Source organism: Dermacentor silvarum, chromosome 3 (assembly GCF_013339745.2).
Source record: "Dermacentor silvarum isolate Dsil-2018 chromosome 3, BIME_Dsil_1.4, whole genome shotgun sequence".
Taxonomy (NCBI): domain Eukaryota; kingdom Metazoa; phylum Arthropoda; class Arachnida; order Ixodida; family Ixodidae; genus Dermacentor; species Dermacentor silvarum.
This window is the reverse complement of record NC_051156.1, coordinates 131,927,822-131,938,971: the sequence shown is the minus strand read 5'-3', so window position 1 is coordinate 131,938,971 and position 11,150 is coordinate 131,927,822.

Below are 11,150 nucleotides of genomic sequence, written 5' to 3'. Positions count from 1 at the left end.
ATTTCGGCAATTGTGATTGGGCGAGAACACCAACAGTGAATTCCTCTACGAAAGAAAGGCGGAAAAGGAAGGTCTTAAAAAGCGGACCTTCAGTGCTGTGAGGGTGCTAGTTCGTGCTCGTACACTGCATCTCTCAAAATGTAAATGCTGTAAATAAAGCTTTTTTGCTCCTCTTGGACGTCGCCCCGGAACTAGTGATCGCCCGGCACCTGACACATCACCCACCACGTAAACTCGGAATGACCACTCAGACACGAGTCTCAACAGCTGGTGGTTGATAGCGGATGAGATGGAACCTCCAGCCAACGCCAAACCCAACAACGTGCACTTGGTATCGAATCTACACTAAACAATCAAAACCACGTCAGCAAGGCTCATCAGCCTAAGTAACCTTGTCATACTTGCAGAGTTGAGGCATCCTCCCGGAATATTCCATTTCCTAATCTCTCACTAAGCAATTAAAGGAATAATCTGGAGCCCTCGAATTCCTTTTTCGTCATCTGCGCAGGCGATTCCTCGGGAATGATCACCGCCGCCACAGCATCTACAGCTTCCTGATCGACTAGCGGTAGTGTTCACTCCCTGTTTCCCTAGTGTCCAAGTAATAATAAACAGAGCGCACGGGAATGCAAATAAAAAGCAATTGTGCATGCAATACGACGCTAATATTGTTTACTTGTCTTCACACGTCATAACTTCTGGCATTATACCTAACACAATAAAAAAACCAGGCTATTTGAGTATCACATGGTCGTGAGAGGTAAAGTACACAATCTCAGCCGAAGGTTAGAACCAGGACGCATTCAACGCGCGCTTACAATGACTCAACTTTAAAAACTGTAATGGGGTTTATTGACGACTCAGAAACACGACCGTCTCAGTTGAGCGTCGGACACGGAGAGCACGAGCCCGTCTTCGTCGGCGGGCCGATGATGATAGTGCGTCCACAGGGCGCGCCAGTCACACAGGGCGCCAGTCTTCTTCGCTACAACTGCCCCCTGGAGAAGAAGGAGCCATCCTGGCGACTCAAGGAGAGGAGAGGACAAGGGGGTCGTAATAGGGTTTAAGTCTCTGGACGTGGACTGTCTCGCGTCCACGACGCCTCAAGTCAGTAGATGGCGTTAGCGGCTCGACGACGTAGTTGACCGGCGTCGTCTGTTCAACGACGCGGTAGGGACCGTGGTATTGAGCGAGGAGTTTAGAGCATAGACCAGGGGTGCTTGAAGGTATCCACAGCCAGACTAGTGAGTCAGGCTGGTAGGTGCAGGGAGGTCGGTCATCATCGCGACGGAATTTTTGGAGACTCTGGTCTTCCGCCGTGAACGAACGGGCCAGCTGACGGCATTCCTCGGCATACTTGGAGGCTTCAGACAGAGGCATGCCCTCTGATGGGTCAGGCCGGTAGGGGAGAATGGTGTCGAGTGTACATGTAGGTTCACGGCCATATACGAGAAAGAATGGCGAAAATCCCGTTGTGGCCTGTGAAGCGGTATTATAGGCGTACGTAACATATGGCAAAACGAGGTCCCAGTTGGTATGATCCGATGCCATGTACATAGATAGCATGTCGCCCAAAGTACGATTAAACCGTTCTGTTATGCCGTTCGTTTGCGGATGATAAGCTGTACTGGTGCGATGGACGGTATGGCACGCGGTCAGAAGGGCGTTAAGAACTTCGGAAGGAAACGCACGCCCTCTGTCACTAAGAAGTTCCCGCGGTGCCCCATGACGCAGTATGAAGTGATGCAGTAGGAAGGACGCAATGTCGTGGGCTGTCGCTGTTTGCAGTGCCGCAGTTTCTGCATAGCGGGTGAGGTGGTCGACAGCGACAATAATCCAGCGATTGCCAGCTGATGTGCAGGGAAGAGGGCCGTAGAGATCGATGCCGACGCGGTCAAATGGTCGGGACGGACAAGGAATGGGCTGTAAAGGACCAAAAGGACGAGGAGCAGGAAGCTTGCGTCGTTGGCACGCTGTGCACGAGCGAATGTACTGTCGCACAAAATTATACATGCCACGCCAATAAAAGCGGGAGCGAAGCCTGGTGTAAGTCTTGAAGAGGCCGGCATGGGCGCATTGCGGGTCTGAATGGAGAGCGGAGCATACATCTGTGCGCAGATGGCGGGGAACGACGATCAACCATTTGCGACCGTCGGAAGCGTAATTTAGACGATAGAGAACACCATCCCGCAACTCGAAATGAGAAGCGTGGCGGCGGATAGCACGTGTAGGGCGTGTTGTTGAAGTGTCAGAAATGCAATCCATAAGTGCCGCAATCCAGGGATCTTTACGTTGCTCCACAGCCATGTTGACGGGCACAGGCGACGAAAACGCCGATTCGATGGCTGTAATGCAAGTCATGTCACTTGGTGTAGGCGACCGAGAGAGGGCATCCGCGTCGGTGTGTTTACGGCCAGACCGGTAAATGACGCGTATGTCGAAGTCTTGTAACCGTAGAGCCCAGCGCGCAAGGCGGCCAGACGGATCTTTTAAAGTCGATAACCAACATAGAGCATGGTGATCTGTAACGACGTCGAAGGGGTGGCCGTACAGGTAGGGTCGGAATTTTCCAAGGGCCCAGATGATAGCCAGGCACTCCTTTTCGGTGACGGAGTAGTTGGATTCCGCTTTCGTTAGTGTTCGGCTGGCGTAGGCTACTACGTATTCATCATGCCCACTTTTTCGCTGTGCAAGCACGGCACCAAGTCCTACGCCACTCGCGTCGGTGTGGACTTCCGTGCATGCGGCCGTGGGGTCGAAATGGCGCAGTACGGGAGGCGAAGTGAGCAAACGCCGCATGGTTTCAAACGCATCATCGCGTTTATTTTCTGTTTATGTTTCTATTATATGTTTATTTTCTGGCAAATACATTAACCTACGACCAATAACAAAAATCAAGTCACGGAGATTGTCTAGATTGGTCTGACTGAACAACTCCTACCAATTCCAAGGACGCAAACATGTAAAACAGTTGCAGTGGCTTAGCTCGGCTATGCCAGGATATACGTAGCGTTAGCAAAGGTTCAGCTGATTATTCTTAGCTTATTCTTAAGATTATTCTTAAGATAAGATTATTCTTATGAGTCAAGCTTCTCCGTTCTTCTGCGCTGTTGAGCAGCATTTGCGCTCTCCTTATCCATGGCTATACCACACTGGCAAACGCCAGTCAGAAGCGCAGCGGCTCCAGCGCAGTGTCAGACGGCGACTGCACAGCGAACGCGCGCCGGCGCCAGTGCGTCTACCACGGCTACGACGCCACTCCTCTGGAATGCGCAGACCGGCGGCGGTGAGTCGCGCGTGGCGGCGGCGGAGTGCGCGAGAGGTGCCGGCTCCGGTTGCTCCGGTGCGCAAGCCGTATGACATCACTGATCCTTGCGCGTGCGCAGCACGGCTCTTGATGTGCCACGCGAAACGGGCTTGGCTAGGCCAGTGTAGCTAACGCTACAAAAAAAAAAAAAAACACCGCATATCCACGGGGTGAATGATGATGAGTGGGCGAAGCTCCGGAGGGAATCATCGGTAAACCGTGAATCTTCCGTGTAATTCGCCCAGTCTCGCCGCACTAAATCGAACGATTGACTTCCACCAATGACACGCGCCATATGTGACGTCATTTCTATTTTATAACAGCGCCCTTCATTATAATTGCACCATCTCCAGCTTAAGGGGACGCTAGCACAAACGCGTTAGAAACGTGCAGTACTCTAAGGGGAAGAGGCCACAGCGTCTTACGCAGCCGTTTACACATGCCGGAACGTGCACCGCGTTTGCCGACGCCATCAGCGTTTATGAATACGGGGGTAAGGCGGAGAGGCCACAGCGTCTTACACCAGCTTCTTGCACGGGCCGTAACGCGCTAGCACAAACGCGTTAGAAACGCGCAGTCTTTCGTTAATGTTGGGTATTTATTGCCATCGTGGTGCGTCTGTCCATGTGCGCTTCGTGGCGTAGTGGTTAGCGCCACGCGTTCAGAAGCGAGGGGTCCCTGGTTCGATTCCGCTACGGCCACAACTCTCGGAATTTTTTTTCTCATAAAATTAGACGTGGCTACCTACTACGACTACTACTACTACTACTACTACAGAGGAGGGACAGACCCACACCCTAAGGAGCTTCGCCCTAAAACGAGTTCATTGAGGCCCGATAGTGCACATAACGCATCTATGTCTAGTGTCCTAAATGTAGTACACCTCTTTTCATTGCAGCAAGTCTTCACATACGCATCTCATAAAAGTTTGCAGTTCCCCGACTTAATGCATTATTTTATAACTTTTCTGTCTGCAAACTTTGGTACGAGTGTATGTACACGCTTCTCCCGTAACAAGAGCTGCACCATCGTGGATTTTGCAACTTCAAAAAGGACCCCAACACCGATCAAAAAAGTTACCAAAATTGTTTCAATATTATTTGATTGCTGCCGAGAATGTGATTACCTGTTCATAATGGACAAAATGAATACACCACGAAATATCTATGCTCTGTATTTTAATCTTTATCGCATACAACGCTTTATACAGCAGCGTCATATACGTAGGATGGATGCGGTTTAGAGAGCCTATTGTACTGGTTGAGTTGGATATCCAAGCAAGTAAAGACTAACTTCATCTCGAATATCTATCTATCACATAAACTGTTTGCATGTCTTTGTTCGGAGGGAAAAGATACCTTGATCTCGAGTTTGCAAGCAAAGCTCAACCAAAGGCTGAATATAGCTTTCAATGATATTGACATCGGGATAAGGTGCCCTCAGAAAGCATCCATGAATACGCTACAGGCATGAAATATTCGTCTGTCAGCAATGTCGCGGCTGTAGAATCGGGGAAAGCTTTGCAAATTAATGATGATGACAATAACGCTTCCTCACCATTTAATTTTTTTTTAAAGTCGCAGTTTCGCCCTAAAGGCGAAGCAACATTGCGATAGCAAATTAGTAGACAGCCATACGAAGTAAGGAAAGTAGTTTTATCGCTCGTATAAACTAGTAAAAATTCACATACTAGCTAAATTAACAAGCATGGTGTCAGCGCGCACAGGCAAACATGAACATATCACACGCGTTGACCGCGGATCTTCGCTGTCAAAACGCTGGCGAGAGCAAGCGCGAACACAGCACACCCCAAAACTTTGGCAGTCAGCCCACCTAGACTCCGCCTAAAGGTAGGTCGCTTTCAAGATAAAGCCCACGTGACCAAGTGCGGCAGCCGGAGTAGAACGCCCCTCCTCCTTGCCTTCCCATCACCCCGGTTCCTTGCGTGCGGCGGTTTTATCGCCCTGGGATTTCATAAGGAACAGCGCGGTGGTGCCGACGGCGACGACGACGGCAAAACTGCGCTTGAGTGTCCATATAATTGCTATCGGAATAAAGAAATGAAAAAAGTAAGCACAAGCATCACCCGAAGGTGCTTAATCGGCGCCTAGTCCTACGGAACGCCAATTTATTAGGAAGCAACTTAACTGAAACATATTCAAAATTGTCTTTGTAGATGAAGTGGTCGCCTTTGCCGTACCTAACACCAACTACTAATCTCAGCAAAATAATCGATACTTAGACGATACCTGAGACACGATGAAGAGCTTCCAGGCGGACTCTTTTTGTGCATATTCCCTAGGCAGGTACAGGTACAGTATGAGGGAAATTTTCTTTAATTTTGAAAAATGGCTGCAAGCTTTCGATTCCCAGGTTGAGCGCGGTTGTGATGCAAGCGTCTATCACAGCAAACTCTTAAGGACTGTTACAGTTGTGTCTAAGCCTCCAGGTGGGAAAGCGAAGCAGCTCGTATTAAGATGTTGCATTGAAAGCAATTCAAATATTGTAGCCAAGAGTCGATGTCTCTAATATAAATCTGGTATAAGCTAATGAGGCTTGGGTAGACACGCTTACAGCAGCGTAGAGTTTTGCAGCAGTTTGGATATCAGCAAGAAGCGGTGTTACTCGCTTCTTACACTTGAGGCGTCTTAATGCGTTCTAGCACTCCAGGGTAGGCAGTAGTAATGTTTACTTGCTCGCTTTTCAATGGTCCATAGCCCACAGCAGTCATATACCATAGTGCGCATATATACGTATAACTCATTGCTAGCCAATAGTCCACAGTGTTTACGGAAAAAAAATTATTTGGCCTATTGAACCACCTTGTTTTTCTGCAGGACAAACATTATGTTGTCACTGCTCTGAGTAAACTACCATACGTGTAAAGAAAATGTGACATAAGATTTCAGAAGAAATATTTGAATTTCTGCACCACTCCCAACAAGAGTGGGTTTGGTTTGCCTCGTATACGTTGGACGGCTCAAAACCAGCCCGCAGAATGTAATTTCCTAAACAAAAGTCCACATACTACATTGTGATGCCTATAAAATGCTTAATAAAGAATATTTTCAAATTTTTATCTCCTCGAATTTGAGACATACGTCAGTTAATGACCTGCTGAGAACGACCTGCGTATCTGCGGCCAGGCGCCGCCGTGGACGCAGTTACGTGGGCTCTCCTTCTTCGGCTGGCTTGCCGAACCAATGCTTTCAAAAAGTGTATTCTCTCTCTCTTTGTGTGGAGGGAGAGGGCGCACATTTCATCGTGTACGACCGTGTGCTGCGCTGACCTGCAGACATTTGTCGACAGAGTTTCGGGCCAAGGTGTCTGTTGTCTAGACAGGGGGGACAGTATTGCAAAAGAGTAAGGGGGGAGGAGGACGCGGTGAGACCAGTGAGACGGCGGGCAAGCTGGTATGCGAAAGCTTGCAGTTAACGCAAGCAACGCGCCAGCGTCAATACGCATCACAACTTAGAGAAGCACTGTTTCGAATATGCGTCCGAGTCGCCCTCGGTGACAGAAGGAAAAACAAAGTGAAGAGGGGAGGGGGCGAGTGAAAGGGGGAGGGGGAGCCAGCAGGCGGCCTAAAGCCCCTATATGAAAAAGTAGCGACACTCTCCTCCTCCACCTTCCCTCCTCCTCGATTCTCCTCTCTTTCGCGCTCGCTCCTCGACCGTGGCGCCGCCTACACCGCTCGAGCGTAGCAGACGACCTTTCGCAGAGTGAATGCGCGCTTAGCTAGGCGGTGCGTTTGAGCGTTTGCGTTTGCTTTCTAGCTTCGAGTAACTTCGTGTACAGCATAGAATTTCTGTAAGGAGGGTTATATAAATTCAGTGACGGCAGGTTTTCGTTTATTCCTGTTTTGAAAACTTCTTTTAAGTGCCTAAACGATGATGACTCCGAATGTATCGCGTGCGCTACAATCAGGTACGTAACATTTGTCAAGCGCGTGTCGCAAGATCTGGTTGCGAATTGGTGTAAATAATAAGTTTGTGATCGAATGTCAACATCTTGGCCTCCAGCAAGCCCTCGGTAACCTAAATAATCCGCACCGTCCATACCATGTGAATTCGCGACGCGTATCAGCTATGACGCAAAAAGGCTGGCAGAGGGCACAAACAACCGCTGCTTTGAAGGTTCGATAGGGCATTACAAGATACAAAGCCGTCAACAAGCGCGCTTGCCAATCTTCTAAGCACGCGCGAAGGCTCGCGTGCCCGCGCATGCAAGCCTGTAGGCGTACAAAACGATTAAGCGCGCCGAATGCACGTCCAAATACACCAAAGTACACGTACTCGCAACTTACCTCGCATAGTCGTGCGGAGGGTGTTGGTCTGAAGTTCTTCCTGCCAATTCAATGAATCCACGTCTTTCTTCTTAACCCGTCGCGCTTACCGGACGGTATCGAGAAGAGTCGCTTGCCTTTGCTAGAAGTATTTTGGCATCCAAAGGGGGGAGAGACAGCAGGTGGCCGGGGCGAAGGCACCACGGAGGTTAAAGAACATCACCAGGCGTCAGGGGGGGGGGGGGGGGGGGGGGGGAGTATGCCGCCGCTTTTTTTCGCTCCACGGCTACCAACGGCCTAGAAACGCGGTTACGCGCAGTATCGCGACAAACTTGGGAGTAACTCAGTCTGTAAGGACAGAATTGTGGTAGGCGTGTGGCTTTTCAATGTACCGTCCGTGCAATCAGCGAAGCCATTTTAAAAGTACTGCTTTATTGTTAAATTCGAGGCTCTGACTTAATAATGTTTATGTGTGGGCTGGTTAGTTCTTCAGCATATTTTGACAAAGAACAGCACGTAGACTGAAAAGCGCTCTAGTTTCGAAAAAAGCCGGCAGATCCCATGCCCTGTGGGAATCAATGTTATGCGAAGCAGTGTGCAGGGAGCCTACCAAGTTAACGAAGCGACCATGAAAGCAGCAAGCATGGCGACTCTTTCACGACCTACATGACACGCCGTTCATGACATTCATGTCATGAGTCCTCAGGAGTCCCTTTAGCTACACCTAAGAGACCTTAAGGTGAAAGCCTTAGTCATTTTCATGACTATGACTTCTACCACCATCCTTTAGTGTTTCCTTCACTTAGTACCCACGTCCGAACCTATTTCAGTGTTTTCTGTGTGTTCATGTTTTTTAGCTAAGTCATTGTCATTTTTCTCAGTTGTGGTCATGACTATGACTTCAACCACAATCCTTTAGTGTTTCATTCACTTAGTACCTACGTCCAAATCCATTTCAGTGGCTTTTCAGAATTAATCTTTTTTAGTTGAGTCATTGACCTTCTTTCTTAGTCATGCTCATGACTATGACTTCTACCGTGATCCTTTAGTGATTCCTTCTCTTAGTACCCACGTCAGAACCCATTTCAGTGGTTTTTGAGTGTTAATCTTTCTTCGCCGAAACATTGTTATTTTTGCTGTGTCATGCTCATGACTATAATTTCTACCATCATTATTGAGTGTTTCGTTCACTTAGTGTCGACGTCCGAACCCGTTCCAGTGGTTTCTGAGTGATAATCTTTTTTCGCTGAATCATTGTCCTTTTTGCTGAGTCATGCTGATGACTATGATTTCTACCAGCATCCTGTAGTGTTTCCTTCACTTAGTGCCCACGTCAGAAACCATTTCAGTGGCGTTTGAGTGTTAATAATTTTTTGCTGAGTGATTCTCATTTTTGCTGAGTCATGCTCATGTCTATGATTTCTGCCATCATCCTTTAGTGTTTCCTTCACTTTGTACCCACGTCAGAGCCCATTTCAATGGCATTTGAGTGTTCATCTATTTTGCTGAGTCATTGTCATTTATGCTGAGTCATGCTCATGACTATGATTTCTACCATCATCCTTTAGTGTTTGCTTAACTTAATGCCCACGTCCTAACCAATTCCAGTGGTTCTTGAGTGTTTTATGTTTTCGCCGGGTCATTGTCATGACCTACACAACATACATATCATGAGATTTATGTCATGACTTATCACTTATGTTCGTCATACACTCCTATCATACTATGCCAATTTTGGTGCCTACCAAGTTTAAGAAACGACCATGAGAGCACCAAGACGTAGACGGCTGTTTCATGACATACATGAAACGCATGTGATGAGAGAGAGAGAGAATAAACTTTAATAAAAAGAGGACGCGAACGTAGGTAGCTCCCCCGCTCGGCAGTGGGTGGTCCCCTCAATGCAGGAGTCCAGCGGCCTTAGCTGCCCTTCTCGCTCGGTTGACCAGGTTCAGCTGGTTCGTCGAGTCGGAGCTGGACAGCGCTGCCTCCCATTGCCGTGTGGTGGGGTGTGTTATGGGTGTTAGCTGTGGTGTGCTTGCGCAAGCCCATACCATGTGGTAAAGTGTTGCACATTGATCACAGTGTGGACATTTATAGGAATACTGCGCAGGGTATATGGCGTGGTAAAGACTCAAATGTGGATACGTGTTTGTTTGGAGTTTTCGCCATATTACGGCCTCCTCTCGCGTCAGAGAATTATGAGGTGGGGGTAGTGTTCTTCGTGAAAGGCGATAGTGTTGTAGGATGTGAGTGTAGGTTAATGGTATGGGCTCTGGTTGGAACTGCTCGGCGCGGTCATCTCGCGGCTCCCGGTGTGCATGCGCTCGGGCGTAGGCGTGTGCCTGCTGATTGCCGCGTAAGGACTCATGCCCCGGAGTCCACACGATTTCTTTGTATGGTGGCAGCTGGTGCGCTCGATTCAGAATGCGATGTGCAGCCCTGGAAATTTTGGCCCTGGAGTAATTTCTGCATGCCGTCTGAGAGTCCGTGAGAACTATGACGCAATCCCACTGCGGTCTCGTCGTGATGGCTAACGCTATCGCTAGTTCCTCTGCCTCCGCAGCGCTCACTCTGGAAACCGACGATGCATTTATTTCGGTCCCGTGATTGTCGACTACGCTGGTGACGAATTCGGTGCTTCTTGCGGTGCTGGCCGCGTCTACGTACAAGACATTGGGGTGGTTTCCATACTTTCTCGCGAGCGCCTGCGCTCGGGCTTGTCTCCGTCCGATGTGGAAGTTTGGGTGCATGTTCCTGGGAATCGGTGAGACGTACATAGTTTCTTGTATTCGTGTTGGGATTTTGGTCAGTGCTCTGGTCTTCCGTACGGAATATCCAAGACGTTCCAAGACGCAGCGTCCCGCTATTGTGCGTAGTAGTCTTTCCTTCTGGCTTACCAGGTGGGCCTCTATGATTTCCCATGCGTTGTTGTACACCCCTGTCTCCTCGAGGCGAAAAGTCGCCGTTCCGGGTGGGAGTCCGAGTGCTTGCTTATACGCCTTGCGTATCAGCCGGTCGAGTACCTCCACTTCCGCGTTCCTTAAATTTAAATATGGTGCCGAGTACGCAATGCGGCTCACAATCAGAGCCTGCACTAATCGAATAAGGTCCTGTTCCTTGAGTCCCCTCTTCCTGCTAGTAATTCGTTGAATCATGCGCAAGATCTGCGTGGTCGTGTGTTGTAGCTTCTGTACGGCGTATCCTCCGCCCCCGTCCTTTTGTAAGTGGAAGCCGAGGATCCGAAGTCTGCCTACCTTGGTAATCTCTCTAGGACCTATTCGCAGGTGGATGGTTGGTGCCGGGGCTGTTGATCGTCCTCGTGAGCGCTTCTCGATTATGAGGAGCTCCGACTTCTCCGGCGCGCATTGCAGTCACCTTTACTCATGTAAGTCATGTAAGTGTCATGTCATGACAGTCGTGACATTAATATCATGACATATCATTTATGTTCTTCATATACTCTTGTCATAGTATGCCAATTTTGGTACATACCAAGTTAACGAAACGACCGTGAGAGCACAAAGTCGTAGGCGGCTAGATATATAGATAGATACT